The sequence below is a fragment of the Rhipicephalus microplus genome, chromosome 5 (genome assembly GCF_043290135.1).
Source record: "Rhipicephalus microplus isolate Deutch F79 chromosome 5, USDA_Rmic, whole genome shotgun sequence".
Taxonomy (NCBI): Eukaryota; Metazoa; Arthropoda; class Arachnida; order Ixodida; family Ixodidae; genus Rhipicephalus; species Rhipicephalus microplus.
Genome location: NC_134704.1, coordinates 82146082 through 82165501, shown reverse-complemented (window position 1 = coordinate 82165501; position 19420 = coordinate 82146082).

The window sequence follows — 19420 nt, the reverse complement described above, 5'->3', positions numbered from 1 at the left end:
TCACATATGCTAAATTTGGTATTACGTGACGTCAATGGATCACAAAGGTATGTGACTGGTGCAAACATGATAATCGTAAGACGCGTGTTGCGTGACAACATGACTACATGCCACAGTCAAGGCGCCAATACATTTCAATATAACGTGGTGCACGTGCTCACCAGCGTTCATTTCACCGCGTCACGCCGGCGTTGCCACGCCAGGCAGCGGTCCTGTCATGTACTAGCAGGCCTGGGCCGCGCTGCGTTGCTTTGACGCATGTGCCTTTCAGTGCGTCTGGCATCCCTCCGTCACGAAAAGAAGGGATGCTGTGTTGCCTGGGTAACGCATCGGCACGAAATGCAGCATGTCGCATTTCGCGCCGTTCGCCGTCGGTGCGCGCCGACGAACGCTGGCCGCACCGGTCACGCCTGGCGTCAGACTATATGTCAGACCCCGGCCGTGGTCAGACTGGCGTCAGAATCCTCACGTTTTACTAACGTAGCATCGCTTTGCCCAGCGTGCGCGCGCGTCAACGCTATATTGGAGTATATTTGGCCCGTATTATTGTGCTCGTGGTCGTTTTGCTAGCTCCACGTATATCAAATTTGGTGCTACGTGACGTCAATGGATGACGAAATATATGAATGGTGCAAACATGGTGGTCCTGACACGCGTGTCATGTAAGAACATGACAACATATTACGCTCATAGCGTGCTGGTGACCGTTTTCCTAGCTCCACATATACTAAATTTGGTATCACGTCATGCGAATAGATGACGAAGTTAAACGACACATCCAAACATGATAATCATGACGTGGAATTTCTGTACGGCATCATTTACCTCCACCTCGTAACGTTGAGCTGATTATAAAGTGACATATCAAGCTTTCTCGTTCGTGCTTCGCATATTATTGATTCCCACTGTACGTGGGATCTGCCAATTTTTTAGCTCTCCTGGCCGTTAAGATAATGCAATCCATATCAAAATTGGTATGTCATAAGATGACTGTATGATGAGCATAAAAGACAAGTCAAGACATAAAAATTCTGATATGCATGTCATAAATGACATGTCTGCTTGGCCAACATAAGTGACAGGCCCTAACGTGGAAATCATAACATGCATGTAAGATGACTGCACACCAAGCTCATGGTGCAATCGCGGCCGTTTCGCTAGTTTAATATACACAAATATCGGTACTACGTGACGTGAATGAATGACGAAGGTATATGAGTAGTGGAAACATGACAATCATGGCTTGCATGTCATGTAAGAACGTCAGGAATGCCACATTCATGAATGTCATGAATGCTCCGCTGATCGCTTTATGAATGTGTCATGAATTCCACATTCATAAAGCGCTCGCAGCCGTTTCGCTATCTTTACATATACCAAATCTCTCATTACTCAACGCCAATGAATGACGCAGGTATGTGACTGCTGCTATCATGATAATCATGACGTGCTTTTTATGTAAGAACACGATGACATGCCACGTTCGTGATGCGTTCACGGCCGTTTCGCTATCTCCACATATGCCACATTTGACACTATACGTGACATGAATAGATGGCGAACATATATGATTGGTGCAAACATGATAACCACATGACATGCGCGTCATGTAAGAACATGACTACCCGCCACGCTCATTTTTCGCTCGTGACCGCTTCGCTAGCTTCACACATACCAAATTGTGTATCACGTGACCTGATTGGATGAAGAAGGTATATGACTAGTGCAAACATAGTAATCATGACATGCGTGTCATGACAGTATACAATTTCATGCCACGCTGATGCACTCGTGGCTGGTTCCCTAGCTTCACATATACAAAAGTTTGTATTACCTAACGTGAATGGCTCACGCAGATATGTGATTGGTGCAAGCATGACAATGATGTCATGCGTGTCATGTAAGAACATGACTACATGCCACGCTCATGAGGCGCTCGTGGCCGTCCAACTAGCTTGACGTATACCAAGTTTGGTATTTTGTGACGTGAATGGACGACCAACACAAATGCCAAGTGCAAGCATGATGATTGTAACATGAAAGTCGTGTACGCCATAGTTTACGTCTGCCTCGTAACGTTGTGCTGATTCGAACCTTAGTCCATCGTGCGTCGCATATCATCAATTCCCACTGTACTTGGGATCTGCCTCTTTTCGTTTTTGGCGGGACTTTTACATTCTGCCGGAAGTGTTAGGAATAACAAGGCACTCAAAGCTTTCATCTCAAAGCTCAATCATCAAAGCTCAATCATCTTATTATTAAGCAAAGCGTCGTTGAGGGTACGGTGAACTTTTTTGATTATCCGATGTTCGTTAACGTGTACCAAATTCTTAGTCCGATAGCGTTCTTTCGGTTTCACGTCCAGGGAAATGTGGCAATGCATGAAACTAGCGACTATTCTCGTAAGGTAGTGTGGTATCGTTGGATATGTTTCATATGTGTCGTAGCGAAGTTGTCCTCATTTTCGGGATCGATACCGGAGATACACAGAGCAACGCATTTCCGTATCATACCCCGGCAGGTCTTGTTCGCTCAGGCGAAAGCCTTAAATGTCTCATGCAAGAGAGGCATTGAACGAAAATTACAACGATGATACCAAATGGCCCAAAAGTTATCACCTGACCTTTTTTCGTGAGTTGCGCGTTCTTCGTCTTTGCGAAAGCATGAGAATGAAAGGATAATGATGAACATAAGGAAGTCGATCTTTTGGCACAGCAGACTTCATGGGCGCCAGGTGCTTGGAGACTGTAAAGACGTGCGCTCGTCTTAGCCTATTGGTGGCTATGGAGTAATGAAGAAAGGACGTGCTACGTCAGACGCTGAGCCAGGCTTTAGTGCATTGTGTGGTATGCCGAAAGAGTATGGAAATGCACATGAGGATTGACAACCTCAAAATCAGGCGTGATGGGCCAAGTTGCTTGTCGGAATTGGATGGGACGTTTTAATCTTAATGAGTCGGCACCCAGGCTTTCGCCTTCGCGGTGTCTTAGCAATAGGAGAAAGTTTCAAAGCAGCTCAACACGAAGCTTTGCTTTAGCGGTGCGCATGCGTCATGTTTTGGCTGCCTCCGGGCTCCCGTTGAGTAATGAGCGCAAACGCTACGCCCGCAGCGCTTGCAAGTTTTGCGTACGCTATTTTAAAACTGCCTAGTATGAGGCGCCCTCCATTTTTTTCATTATTACATATTATTTGACATTTTGTCTAGGTCGGGAAGACGAAGCTGTGTTTTTTTTTCTGAGAGGGTCAAGTAACAAAACCATTATGCGAGCTATGTTTTGGGGACGAGGGTTGGAATCCATTGGGTATATTACACCCACACGTTAAAGCTTGTGTATCAGAAATCGAAGTATTGAAGGTCCAGTAAATAATTTCTTTTGTAGTAAACCTAATTCCTAATACTCAGTGCTTTGAAGTACCGTAATACGTTGCAGGTGATTCGCACACCTCGATGGGGATGAAGGGCTATTTCAAAATAAGTTATTCAAGTGCGATTAATACACTTGCACGCAGAATATTTAGGCAAAGTGACGCCTTTATCACCCCTTGTACCAGATGCTTTCCACACACATGCTCCAGTTATACCAAAATTGCGTGCCCTCTTCGATTCATCATGAAAAGGCTATTTTCTCAGCATTGGAAAACTTAGCAGTTGCTATTTGCTTAGCATTCTTGACAGCTGCAACGCGATAAACTGATTCGTTGCCCCTTTGCTTTTTCTGGCCTAGAAATGCTTCCTCCTATCTTGTCTCATTCTACTCAGTTCGGCGATGCCGCAGCATTGCATTACCGAAGATTTATACGCTCGATAGCCCAGTGCACCCCACTAGATGCCGGGAAGAAAGATGTGGCTGTGGAAGTGTCGTGACGCGCCAAGAAAAAAAAAAGGCACGGGAGAGCGAGAGAGAGAGAGCCGTTCCGAACAAGTCTATTTGAATTTGTTACGCACGGTTGTAAGATCAGCGGAGTGCGTACTTGGTGGGAGCTCCGTTGTACCAAATGCTATAGTTGATCGAGTGGGCTTCCCGTGTTCTGCGCGCCACTCGATTACGTGGGTCAGGGTGTGGCGGTTCTCGCCCACAGCCGGAATGGAGAGCTCGCGCATACGGGACGAGACGGGAGTGAATGCAGTTCGCGACATGAGAAATGATCGTGACCGGCGGGTTGCCTCACCCATTGAGATGGATTTGGAAACCGCGAGTGAGGTGAGTCGTTGGCTGCCTACCGCTTCATCAGGGGACACGCGGGCTCGTGCGCGGCTCTATCATTCTACGAAATTCAATGCGGGGTTCGGTTTACGGCGAGTGGAGCGATCGCTGCGTGGAGTACAGTCCAGTAATGCGAATACTCTGCATAACGGAATATATAATGCAGATTACAACTCGTCCACTGCGGTGAACGACCACCACTGTGGTGGCTGAATGCCATCGTGTATTATTATGCAAAAAGAAACCAGTTGAACTCTCGGCCACTGTGACTCTCTTTTATTGCCTTCTAAATGAAAGGAGTACTCGTGCATTTAGCTTTGGGCGCATGTTAAAGAAGTCCCACTTGCGAAATGAGTCCAAAGCTTTATTTCGGGTGATCCTTACAGCCTAAATGTTTCATTAGTTGGTTTAAAATAAATCGATCAACCAATCAAAAAATCAATCAACCAATAAATAAATAAATAAATAAATAAATAAATACATCGGACTTCATGACAAGACAGTTTTCTGTAGACAGGCTTGTGGCATAGGCTGCTAACAATTTGATTGTTCAGGCAGCTCTATGATGACATAAGCTCAGGTATCCCATGTCGGGAGGCCCAGGTTTTGCATCGTTGCCTCTTTGTGAACCTGCTGGTCCATAAGCCCAAAAAAGGGTTTGAAGTATTATCGAACATATGAAGAGTAGCACTGTGCGAATATTTTATCATTTCAAATAAAGTATGGATTAGCATATCATTCGATTCGGTACTGAAATTGAATTGTAGATATTCGAAGTACCAAATATTATTGGAAGAGTTTTAGAATAGTTACCGCCGTCTAGAGAACCTGGAACAACTAAATAACTTGGAACAGCTAAAAAGGACTTCTCTTTATTTGTTCCATAAGTTCATGGATGCAGTGCAAGCTATTACAAGGTCACCGACGCTATAGAGATGACCGGATGAAGGCAGTTGATCTGAACGCACTACTGTTTCCGATATTTTACTATATCGAAGCAATATCACATTGATCAGTTCCTGTCTTTATCTTGTAGTAACTGTACGTGGAGGCTACGAGTGCAGTCAGCTTCATGACTAAAAGCAAGCGCAAATGCTGCCTGTGAGAAAATTGTTCCTGTAAATATAATAGATATAACTTGCAACACTAATATCTACATGCTTGCGGGCTACTAGGCAGATGGAGCGACAGGGTGATCTGTCTCAATACATTTTTGGCTGAATCGGCACTTTATAGTTCAAAATTGTTAAGTTTTTATGTCCTAAATTCATTTCAAGTCACGGGACAAAGTCTCGCATTATTTATGTGGACACTTTGGCTTTTAAACCAACCGTTACAAAATAACTACAAAGGCTGTGGTTGCCCCGCCGTGGTGGTCTAGTTGCTAAGGTACTCGGCTGCTGTCCCGCAGGTTGCGGGATCGAATCCCGGCTGTGGCGGCTGCATTTCCGATGGAGGCGGAAATGTTTTAGGCCCGTGTGCTCAGATTTCGATGTGCATTAAAGAACCCCAGGTGGTCGAAATTTCTGAAGCCCTCCACTACGGCGTCTCTCAAAATCATCTGGTTGTTTTGGGCCGTTAAATTCTACACAAGGCTATGGTCCTCGCTGTATGGAAGCTTACTTTAGTATTGATACTGGTAATATTTTAAGTCGATTAAAGTTATCTGTAACGCTCTTTGGTGAAAACTTAGTGAACCTTTGTTTGGAAAACAACGTTGCGGAGTTCTAGCACTGCTTTGAATGTTTGAATGTAGTTGTCTTACTATTAGAAAACTTTTTGAACAGTACTAGACTGCAATTGGTATTCTACTCGGTGTTCTATTCGTGTGAATTTCGGTTCCATAATTCGCTATTCGCGCATTCCTAGTGAACAGAAATACTCAGGTTTGTGTGAATTCTACAGAAACATCGACGACTGTTAGTACATTTTGGCACAGTTAGACGGATTTTGGCACGTTTTCGCAAGTTACCGCGATCAACACGAAGCAAATATGTCTCTTGCGTCCGATATTTTGATTGCTGGATTAAAAAATATTCAGAAAATTAAAGCCACAATTTCTGACGCCTCCACATTTGTAGGTGGTTTCCCGCTACTTTTAACAGTCTGGGAAATTTAATCAACGTGCAGCTCTACAATTCTGCACAACGCGTTTTCCAGGCCTTGAATTTCTAAGTAAACATATAAAAGGTGTTCTCGGGACCATGGAACACCAGCTGGCGATATTGTACGGCAAGAAGAGGTCACTATCCCATTCAGTTCCACATTATTAAGCACGGTCAGAAACGCGTCAAATTCGCACGACATAATTCTAAGGTACTCAGTATTACACTCTAAGTCGGAAAATGAAGGAAAGTGTCGCTTTGTGTGTTATTCAGTCATCAAAGTTGATGAGTGTGTAACTAATTATCTCATTGTTCTGCCACCAGTCATCTTCAGTAGTTGCATAAAAGAGCCAACTATTAGACCTGAAATGCATAGTAAGCTTGTTTTTGGTTGTATTTGTTTCTAATGTAGAAAAAAAACTTCACGTTGATGCTGGGACACAGCACGTCGAACAATCGTCAAACATGGTATTGTCTGCAGTGAAGGAATTATGTGAAGTAATACACAGCACAATGAAACTAAATGACCACTGATTGTTCACTCAGGAAGCCGGCAGGAATGTGCACACAGTGAGTTTCTGGCCATTCAAACAAGTATGCAGCGCGTGACACGCCTTCAAAGTTCGCGTACACAACTCTGTACGCCGTGACTGAATGGGCTGTAGTAGCTTTATAAACTTCGAGCAATGAACATCCGGATGCTGGCTTCTTGATGGAATCATACGACGGACCACTTTTTACGTCTTCTTTAACTCCTGAGTGAACACCCCGAAACGCACGAGTAAACCAGCGAAACCCAGCTTGTTTTGTGATAGTGCCCAGGCAAAACAGTGGTAATAAGTTTTTCTGTAAGCAGTAATGTGGATCTTACGTGAAAGATATACCACCTTGCGCAGCATGTGTGTTTAGCTTAGAGCTTTATTCGGCGTTTCTACTGAATTATGGGGGTCTAGAGATTCGCAGAATGCTTTCCAGCGTTCGCTTTCCAGTTTGTAAATGCGTCGTTGAATCTTTTTCTGGAGCCGCCTTGCTTCCCTCAGATCGTAAATTGATCTTGTGCGTCTGTATTGTCATTCAGCACGCCTTCGTATAGCTCGTAATTTTTCCAGTTCGATGTCAAACTGTGTTATTTTAGACGAAAATGGTAATTTACATTTGGACGCTTGCATAGCTTCCGCTATGATATTTTCCAGGCTGCAAGCGAGGCCTTCTTGGCTAGCGTTCTCAACAGGCGATGTAAACATCGACCAGTCAGTGCCAATTGCAACACCGAAAGAGAAATGTTTTATGATACCATCGATCGTCACGTAGGTGGGTATGTGATCACTCCCATGAGTCTCAATATCGCAAAACCACTTAACTTTGTGAGAGAAGCACCGTGACACCAATGTCAGGTCAAGGCAACTGCCATACGTGAGACCCCGCAGATATGTGGGGGTACCATCGTTCATGATGGAAAGGTCGTAATCGGAAGCAAATGTAACAATGTTCCGGCCCCTCGCATTCATCCTGGTGCTCCCCCAAAGCATGTGATGGGCGTTGAAGTCACCGGTGATGATCCAAGGCCCATCGGTTCTCATTAGGATGTCTTTTAATCTATCGCAGTCAAATCGCGATGACGGAGATATATATCCACCAATAAGCATGAACGAAATTGCATTCTTCTTTACACGAAGACACACGTACTGATTTTCGTCATTTGAACTTATTGGGTGCGAAAGATAAGTCACGTCTGTGCGAATGTAAACAATTACTTTGCTTCGTTCTTTGCAAGCGGCTGAACAAAAAGCTTCATAACCGGGCAATCTATAAGGCGTTGATACGTTTGGTTCACATATGACAAGTATAGGAAATTGATTGGCCCGAACAAATTGGCGAAAGTCCGAGATACGGGACTTCATGCCTCTGGCATTCCACTGAAAAATTGACGCACATTTAACTTCAGTGCGGAAGATGAGATTTTGTTGAGCCATTGTGCATATACGAAGTTAGCAAGAACTGGATTCAGTGCATCCAGTATTTGCAGTGCACTCTTAGCAGACGGAGATTGTATGCTGCTCAGTAGCGTGCGAATCGTGGCAATTAATGATTGCCTGATTGCAGTCACTTGCCTGTCTTGGTTGGAAAGATCTTGAACCGGGATAGCGGACTGGCGGTCATGAAACGCCTTCGGTTCGCTTGACGCTGCTTCCCTTTGAAATGCAGGCCACTCTGTCGCAGTTAGGGTATGCTCACTGGCTTTGTCCTTTACAGCCTTTTCCACGGCATGTGTTCTGGGAGACAAAGGAGGTGGTACTGATGAGGGATCTGGCAAACGTGTCGAGGAGGTAGCGGGGGTCCTCAAAGACCGACGTCGACGTGAACGACACCTTCTGACTTTAGCTGCGGCTTCTCGATGAGATGAGTGATCGCGCATTATCCCCTTCAAGATGGCAATTTCCTTCTGAATCCGCGGGCAGTCCTTCGATGTGGCTTCATGGGATCAATTGCAATTAGAGCATTTCTTGACAGTTGCGACGCAACGCTGTCATATATCTGGAGAACAGTTCATGGTCTTCGCTCCTCTCTGCAACAACGGCACCCTTTTAAAGCGTTGGCACTCCATCATGAAAAAACAGAACTCGAGGTGGCTGAAGAATTTTGCACGAGAGTTGCCGGGAATATTATGAACGAGAGCATCGACGCCGTGATCGTTCCTGAGACGCAATTACCAGAAATGAACATTCCATTCACCATGGAAAAACTGGAAGGTGCGTTAGTCGCTTCTAAGCGCATGTCATCGCCAGGTCCTGATGGTATTACTTATAGTGCGTTGGGACACCTTGGACAAAAAGCCAGAAAAGAACTTTTAACATGCTTCAACAACTCCTGGCTCAGCGGCATTGTTCCCCGAGAATGGAAAATAAGTCAATCAATACCACTTTTGAAATCGGGAAAATCACCGTTGGACTTGACAGCGTATCGCCCTATTGCCCTCGCAAGCTGCCTCGGAAAAGTGATGGAAAGGATGGTTCTATTTTGTCTCGAGTGGTACTTAGAACGATACACCAAATACCCTTCTTGCATGGCAGGCTTTCGTCGGGGCCGCTCCTCCATTGACTGTGTCCTTGACTTATCGACATTTGTTCAACAAGAAAAAAGTCGCAAGCGCATATCAGTGGCACTCTTTCTTGACGTGAAGGGTGCATATGATAATGTAGCTCACGATGCCATCCTCACTTCTCTCGCAGCGATGGGCATTGGTAGACGAATGTTTCAATGGATAAATGATTATATAACTGGCAGGGGCTTCTTTGTACAAACACATGAGGGTACAACTGCCCAACATTACACCTACTGCGGAGTACCTTAGGGAGGTGTTTTAAGCCCCACATTGTTCAATGTGGCCCTCATTGGTCTGGTGAAGGTTCTGCCAAAGTCGGTGTGTCTATCCATATACGCCAATAATATTTGCCTCTGGAGTGCTGCAGTTACTCGCCCTCAGGTGCGTGCACGAATACATCGGGCAGCGACCCTCACAACAGCCTACCTTCAGAAACAAGGCCTGAATATACCAACTGTGAAGTGCGCGTTGATGGCGTTTACACGCAAACCAATGACGCCATACCCTGCCTACATCAATGGGCAGAGTGTCAAATATGCACGGACGCATCGTTTCCTGGGCATAATAATCAACAGAAGTCTTTCGTGGAGCCCACATTGTGCGTAATTGAAGAAGAGACTGCTATCTATTGTGCATATCATGAAATTCTTATGCGGGAAAGCATGGGGAACTTCTGTGGCCTCCATGCTACAGCTGTACACGAGTGTTGAAGATTGGGCGAGTTGGTTCGTCGTACTTGAACTGGTATAGCGCATTACGGGGAAGAAGAAACGGCCGAGCAGACCGACACAAGAGGACAGAGCGCTAACTTCCAACTGAGCTTTATTGTCAAATTGCATCAAATAATGTATGCTTGCGCCGGTCTACTTATTTGATGCAATTTGACAATAAAGCTCAGTTGGAAGTTAGCGCTCTGTCCTCTTGTGTCGGTCTGCTCGGCCGTTTCTTCTTCCCCGTAATGCGCTATACCAGTTCAAGTACAGCTGTACAGGGCCCTATTTCTGAGTCTATTGCGCTACAGCTTGCCGGTACTGACTAACACTTGAAAATCGAATACTCATTCATTGGAGAGTTTGCAGGGTCAGGCACTGCGTATTTGCCTAGGACTGCCCCGATGCGCTTCTACCTATGCCACAATCATGCTTCCCAAAGACCATCCGGTCAGGACATATATAGTTGTGGATTGCCTCAGAGCGCACATTAGACATGCTAGCCATGTCCCCGACCACCACTTGGCCCTTCTACCTTCCGGAAGACCACGTGCTACGTTTTCAGAGGTCATAGCCAAGCACCTAAACAGCATTCCATCAGGATATACACCAGCTGCGAGAATGGCATGTCCTTTGTGGTGCCTCGACCAGCCGCACATACGTCTAGAAATTCCGGGAATCAAAAAGAAAAGCAATCACTCCAGAGTAGCATTGAAGCAAGCAACACTGCTATTATTACATGAGTTGTACTTAGAACGAACGCAGATATACACTGATGGGTCCGTCTCGTCCAGCAGCTGCCGCTGTAATTCCGGCTGCAGCAATGACAATCAAGTTTAGGTTGTCGCATATGACTACATCTACGGCATCAGAGCTTGCTGCTATAAGGGCTGCATTACAATATCTCGTTCAAGAACGTCCAGGAAAATGGGTCATATTCTGTGATTCGAAGGCAGCGCTTCAGAGTTTGCAGTCTGCCATGCATAGAGGAGTCATGACCAACTGGTACAAGAAATAAGACATTGCCATCATGAAGCTCTAGCACGAGGGCATGATATTATATATCAATGGCTGCCTGGACATATCGGTATTACCGGAAATCAATTAGCCGATGATGCAGCCCGCTCAGCCCATGAAGAAACCCGTGTAGTCCCGATTCCTCTATCGAGAAATGATGCAGCAAGACAACTTTACCTGCTGGCTCGAGATCTCACACGCACGTTCTGGTCGTCTACCAGCTTCCAAAGGAGTTAATTTTATGAACTTGATCCTTCGCTCAAGCTAAAGCTACCATCACAACTTTCCCGCTCCGATGCGACACTGTTATGCCGCCTTTGGTTGGGTTTTGCATTTACAAAGGTGTACTCTTTTCGCATTGGTATGGCAGACACTCCTACATGCGACTACTGCGGAGCTGAAGAGACCATCGAGCACGTCTTGTGCAGTTGCGCTTGCTACGACACACAGCGATGCCAGCTCCGGATGGTTTTGAATCGACTTGACCCCAGACAATTTTGTGTGCAGAAGATACTAGGACCTTGGGCATCTGCCTCAGTTGCGCAGAAAGCAACTAAAGCACTGCTACTTTACCTAAAGTCAACAAACGTGAGCGACCGCCTGTAGACTGTGTGTGCTCCCCGAGTGTGCTCGTGATTGTGTGTACTTTCTCATCTTTCTGCAACCTCTTTTCTCCCCTTTATCCCTTCCCCATTGCAGGGTAGCAAACCGGATGTGCGCCTGGTTAACCTCCCTGCCTTTCCTTGAATCTTTATCTCTCTCTCTCTCTCTCTCTCTCCTGAATTATATAGAAAGCTTCTTTCTGCACGTGTGGTAGAAAAAAAAAACTGCCAGACCTACGCTGAAGGCGCAGCCCTTTCAGAGCGAAAGCTGGAAGAGCGGCCATTAGCAGCCTTTTTTTAACAACCTGAAGGTAGCTGATATAAACACACTTGCACACGCCATTAAACACACGCCATTATTCATTGTGTAGTAGGGAGGCATTCACTATGGCATCCTTCGTCATTCTTCGGAGAAGCGTGGTACATGCATGCGGCGCACGTGCAAGAAACTGGGCAATTTTTGTGTGCCGTGGCTGACGACGGTGAATAATTGTGCCAGGGGCTTTTGTAGTCCCCACAATCCCCCACAGTGGGCATGCGTCACAGTTAACTGGCGAAGAAGCTCAAGCTTTTGTAAATAACTGGAGCATTTGACGACTCCCTCGTTGTTCAATTCACATTATCTGACAACTGGCTGTTTTTTTTTTGCTGTTCTATAACGCTTTATTATTGCGATAACAACTTTATGGACACTCTCGGCTGGATTTTGTCAACGGCGTTGGCGTCATGCACCATATACGTATACGTATCTCTATATATAAAAACGCAAGAAAGAAAAAAATCCACAAAAATCACTCCGGCGTCTGGAATCGAGCGTGAGACCTCTGCGTCGTGAAAGCGAGGCATTAACCACTGAACCACCCCGGAGAACGTTCATGATTGTTTAAACGGCAAGCTATTTATATTTAACACTTACCGCTGCTGTGTTTTCAGCATTACCAGAAAGATGGCGCAATGAGCGCACGTCGTCATATCGCGCAGCGGTGCCCGCTCTAATCTCCTACGCGTACTTTGCCCGGCTTAGAGAAGTGGAGCGACACGCCCTCGCACGCCCTTATCTCGTGGTGGCGAGGAGGGGAAGATCGTACGCCTTTGCTGGCCTCGGGCTTTACGTGGAACGATTCTGCTGTAGTTCATCATCATCATCATCAGCCTAACTACGTCCACTGCAGGACAAAGGCTTCTCCCGTGTTCCGCCAGTTAACCCGGTCCTGTGCTTGCTGTTGTAAATTTATACCCGCAAACATCTTAATCTCATCTGCCCAACTAACCTTCTGTTTCCCCCTTACTCGCTTTCTTCTCTGGGAATCCAGTTAGTTACCCTTAATGACCAGCGGTTATCCTGTCTACGCGCTACATACCCAGCCCATGTCCATTTTGTTTTCTTGATTTCAACTATAATATCCTTAATCCCCGTTTGTTCCCTAATCCACTATGCTCTCTTCTTGTCTCTTAAGGTTACACCTACCATTTTTCTTTCCATTGCTCGATGCGTCGTCCCAAATTTAAGCTGAACCCTCTTTGTAAGTCTCCAGGTTTCTGCTCCGTAGCTAAGTACCGGCAGGATACAGCTGTTACGGATACAGCTGTTAAGTTTTTTACGTCACAAATTATGGCGAGCGTAGTTTCTAAATACTAAAAATATCGCTCACTGTTTCAGAGATCCATTGTCTAATTGCCTTACGCTGTGCCGGAGAAACCGAACCTAACGCGCAGAGTGTGGCAAAACCAGCTAAATGCGTCGAAACTAACTCACTCAGTGCGTTCGTTCGGTTTCTCCGGCACCGTGGTCTGGAAATTCGATGATGGATCTCCGAAACCACGAGCACTATATTCAATTTTTAAAAACTACGCTCGCCATAATTTGTGACGTAGAACAACTGTGCCATATAAACAGCCACCCTTAAATTATTAATGAAAGGGTTTGCTCAAATATCTTTATCAATTATTCATTCCTAAGTGATTCCTAAGTGAAACTTTTTCCGATTTGACCTGGAAATCGGTGGCGAAGACGACAAGTGCCTACACATCATGGTTTTGTTAAGAAAAATTGGTATATCTTAAAAAATACACGCTGTAAAATTGTTAGTACTTGTGTACCTTTCATACTGTGTTTCATTATGTTATTCGGACACGAGATCTGTTCAGCGAATTCAAAAACATTGCAGAAATTTATGATGCACTTAGATGCGTCTTGCGCCGACCGGGTACGCTTGTAGGAGGTAATATATCCGCTGCAACACCTTCGCAGCAAAATATAAGAAGTACTCATGCCTCTTCTTTTTGGTATCAGAAAGAAACTCATTAGGGTAGACAAAGTGAAAGCATGATTTTCAAGTATGCTGCAAAAGTGTTCTCGGTGACCATGCTGTTCTTGCTTGTTACTCTAAATAATCAAGTGTTCCATGCCAAATATGTTGCTATAGTAGACCTACGAGGATGATACGCGTTTCTGTCAACGTCACTCACCTATTGCTTTCACTCCCGAGCTAGTTCTTTTTAGCGAGTTGTCTCGAGAGAGCATAAAAGTCTTTTCCGGAGAAATACTGTATTTCTCAGACGCTAGGTTCCCTTGCCAGCCTAGACTTACTGCTTTAACAAGGACTGAGAGAAAGCCGAGGGGGGCTTTTACTTATGCAAGCGGGCATTGCGTATATACCAAGCCTCCATGTTGCCTTTTAGATCAGTTTCGCGAACGCCAGCCGACGGCTATACTACTTTAGATAGGGCTTCGACGTCTCCGGAGATAGGTGCAGCCTCCTTTTCTCGATAATAACTGCGATCCTTGCACAGCGCACGTCGGCTTTCCATCAGAACTGTCTGAAAGATTCGTGAACTTATCTTTGGATTCATATTTTTGTTCTTTTTGTCTCTTTCGTGCGTGATATCTGGCGACGCTTGAACGCTGCTCGAGCCCCTGACAAAGTGCATACGCACGGCAACGTGATTGAAGCACCGCTGCCGCGGGTTCATAGAAAATGCAGTACCTGAGACTCTCAAGTTACGCTCAAGTGTGCAGGAAATCCACCGAACAAACTGTACCTGGAAAGAGAGAAGGGGGCCGGGTCGTAAGATTGGAAGACGCTATCAATGCGAACACATAAATGTACTTTATAAGACAGGCAGTAGAGAAGGTCGGAGAAAGAATAAACGAACAACATAGTGTGGAAGCGTGTGGAAGCGAGCGAGCAAGAGAGACGCTGAAGATTAGCAAACAGGATTTAGTGGTAAAAATTCAAGCGTACGGGTTGCCTAAAAGTGGCACGAAGGTTGCACATTCTATGCCCAATTGCTGTCGATCGCTCGCGCAGATAGTATTTCGTGTCTGTCGTAAAGTTTGAACAAGATACAAGAATTTCTTTACAGGGAGGAAAAGAAAACACAGAAAGGTTGGGAGCAGTAGAATACCGCGTTTCGAGTGAAATAGAAAAAAGAAAGGGCCCCCTCGAAAAAAAGTGGAAGGCCGATTTGTCCCAGAAAAGCTCCGAGGAACGATCCGGTGAGAGAGCAGCGGAATGGGCTCCTGTTAGTAATCAAATTGTGACGGGACCTGTCGCGGCTGGAGAGACCTTTATCAAATATGCACTCGCAGATCTAAGCGAACGGAAAAAAATACACGCGCTCTCACCAACTGGAAAGAAAAGTTCTTCTCCACCGGGTTGGAACGTTGTTTCTGTCAAAAATGCATCGTTCGATCCACTTTTCCGAGCTTCTCGGCTTTTTCGGGCAACGGATACGAAGATAAAAACACCAAAGGAAGTTGGTGAAATGTAAATAAAGAAAAAAATGCACGAGAGTGGGGATCAGTGGAGATGCAACGCACAGAGTGAGTGCGAACGACGGACGGAAAAAGCCTGAGAGCGGCGAGCGTAGGAAGAGAACGTTTCCCGGAGAAATGGAGCGACTGCGAGATGACATGTAAAGTGGTTTTGTAAAGAAATGAAAACATAGCGTAAAGAATACACGAAAGAGTAAAAGAGAATGACTGGGTAAAAAATGGTGGCGGGATTGGCGGTACATGCAGGAAGGAAAAGCAGAAAAGTAAACGAAGATATTAGGTTGGGGAAAGGGTTGAGAAGAGTGCGTACGTGCCCTGTTCCGGATCCGCATTCATGGTGTGTCGTGCTTGTGCCCACTTCTGCAAATGCTTGCTTCTTCCTCCTCCTCCGAGAGTGGTGTTTGTGTACCTGCTTGTATGTGTGTACTATGCAGAATATGGCGCAGCAGCGTAGAGACGGTGGTGAACTTCATGGTTCTATTTTCGTGGATGGTCCAGATGGAATCCGACGATAAACTGCCTCGCGTCGCGAACTAGTCGGTCCTTTTTGGCAAGGAGAAAAATAATTGGAGTTCCCTTCGTTTTCTCTGCTACTCTGCTATTTTTATTACGGTTTCTTTAGCTAAGTGGTGCGCTTCCGACAAAAGTCTTGTTTTCTTTCACTATAGCAATTTGCACTTTCATACCTTGGTGCAACATTTACCGCGCACACAATGACACGCCAAACGAACAAATGTGACTGCATTACGTCATTTTTAGGGACATAACAAATGAGTGATTTTTTTCTCTTCCAGTTTCCTCCTGTCGAAAACTACTTTCCGATTCCCGAATATTAGGAAAAAAGTCATCTACAAAGTACAACTATAGCAACAAGTTGATGGTTCTTGTTCAAATTCAAAGTTATATTAAAGACATGTGACAACGAAGCATGTTATTATTTGAGAGGCCAATCGATTCTGCGAACAATTGATAAAAACCTATTCAATTAGCTTTAGAAAATCAGATGGTATAATTATTGGCAAGCTGCAATTGTTGAGGCACCTAGGGAGTCAGATCACGATGATGAACTTTTTTTTGGGGGGCCCTGGCGATCCCTTTCGGTAGCGTGACGAAACGCTGTGTTAACCTAATGAAGTCGACAGGATGCAGTAATGCTGATGTGCATGCATTAAAGCGCCCGCCACCTATCATGACGGATGGTGTGGTCATGGGTTCGACTACTATTTACAATTTTTTCATTGTACTCTTCTTTAGCATGAAAGGGTTTTATGACGGCATCCACTGAGACTTTAGTGACGTATTTCCATCACGGCAAGAATGCAGAAAAATTTGCATGATAAAATGGCAAAGAAAAAGATGTCCATTTACGGGCGTCACAACCACGACCGCTTGGTCCAATAAGACAGATGCCGGGCACGCTATCTACTGCGCCACAGCCACACAGACTGGGGGCTTTACAGAAGCATTTTTTTATATCTCATATTTTTCTCTACCAGTGCTCTTGGTCACCGGGGTTGTGTTACCTTTTGAGAACGGTAAAGTGAAGTAATTCATCATTGCTGTGGACTCCACAATTAGTTGCAGCAACGTGCCTTTGTTACGCGTGACGCACGCATTCCGTTCACAGCGTTTTCAATAGAAAAACTGCAGTTTTGCCAGTGCCTTAACACACTGTGAGGTGACGACATTACCTCAAGGGTTGGCCTCACTAATAGCGTACATGCACACTAAAAATAGCTTTGCGACGAGCGCCTGGCTGGCCTGGTCAGTGTGGCCTGGCCGTAACACTACGTTCCCCATATACGCGCGTTTTATTAACTATACTTTTCCTCACCGCGATCTTCGTTCGCGGGGTGTTGTTGCCGTCTGGGTCAAGCAGAGTGAAGCAGTGCGTGGCCTCCTCGATTAGCTCCTGAAATGCACCGTCGCACCACCGCTGTGGCCTTCGGGGCGTTTCCAAACGAATTAAATTTCATAAGTGCCTTACCGCGCGAGATATTACCTTTATCCCAAGATTCACTCATAGCATCCATCAATACAAAAAATTAGCTCTGCGATGCTCACTTAGCTTTCACACAGCGTTCATTGCTAGAACTGTGAGAAATAATCGACAGACCAGAGGGGAGATATGATGCGCGTACCGTCGCATTATAGGGCCGACCATGGCATGATCGTTCGGTTAACTGTTTAAAATTCCGTGGAATGGTCACGTCATTGTCCCAAGCTTTGTAAAAAAGCTTAGCTTCCAATAATTGACGCACTTCTCTGTCACACTGTTTTCTCTGATTGGGCTTACCACATCTGAGTGAAAAGGCCCGAGCAACACTATAGAAAAGACGCGTGGCCGGAGCCGCTCTAGGAGGCCGCGGGTTATGCACTATGAACCAACGACTGCGAGCATTTTATTAGTCTCAGCGTGACGGGGCTTCGGCTGCAATATTGTAGAAAACACTATTGTCTGTGAACTGCAGCTTCCATGGCGATTAGATTCGGTAACGACATAGTTGCGTGATTTGCCTTTCTAGTCAGTGTGTGACGTCTGCTAGCCAGCGTAGGGCGGCTTCCAAGTTAGCTAATGGTTTTCGTCCACCACCAATAGCTTCGAGTGCACTGGCACTGACTACTGTGGCGAGGGCACACCTTATTATTTCTGTCCTCAGTTGACGACGCTTTTAAATGTTGCATTTCGAGTTAGTGTTTATTATGGGAAGGTGGCAGTCATCCTTGCGCAGGACTCACTATACGTCGTGTACAAGTGTATGCTACCTAATAGAGCTACCACTACGATCAGATCGTCATAAAGGGCGTTAGTCATAACAGGGAAATGTGCCACTAGACGTCAACACTGCTAAATTCAAAGCAAACACTGCTAAGGCTCCCAAACCCCAATAAGAACTATGCAAGATTTCGTATATCACCGTGTAGTAAAAATTCAGCTGCTTTCGTGAGGAAACGTTTCTTATTTGTGTTATACTTATTCCTAAGAAAAAGCATAGTGTGTAAAAAGCATAGATAGCAAGAAGCTATCCATCTCTTCTCTCTCAGATCCTCGAAATGTAATTCAAAACTTTGTTTACGTGGCCGTCACGTCATGCGAAACATGGTTCGTTTAATAAATCCGAATATCTTTATTCATAAAACCTGCTTTGCTCGAATTAGGTTATATATTAGAGTGATATAAAAAATCTGTTTACCTTGATAACCACACTTGCTAGAGAAAAAACTTGAACGATGCTAGAGTTTCACCTACAGGAGTGGAACGAGATGTGGTAATCGAAGTTTTGCTCATTGATTTTTCAACTGCTAGCCCCAGTTCGGTTGTTGGTGCATGTTTTAAACGTGCCGTATGGAAGCGAACAATTTTGCGTGGAACATTGACTGTTTCAGGCTGTAACGGAATATCTTTGGCATATACTACTGTTCAGTGCCCACTATGCCACAATTGTTCCTTTCGCGAATCAGCGAAGGACGGACTACCTGTCTGAAAGGCCACATGCGAACCTATGTTTAAACGCTTTGTAATGGGTCTTGGACACAACTACCCGTTTCGCAATTCACATGCTTTCACACCTGGCGCAATTCTACGCTGTGACACGAAACATCATGTGGGTTAACGGGACACCCTTTACTACATCGCCTTCATTTTGTGCTTTTGCAGAATATGTTTTGAACAGTAGCATACCTCTGGGGTAGAGGAGCTGTTTGCCACGCGAACAACCCGTGCTCGATTCTCACTCAGACCGAAGCGTTTCACTATTTATTTTATTTGCATTTTCTTCACTTTTCGTCATAAACAAGACATCAATGGTTTACTCACAACCAACGACGCCGACACCAATGTCGATACGGTAATTTGTGTGAAAAGAATACAGTATTTACGATATCGCGTTAATACCGCAT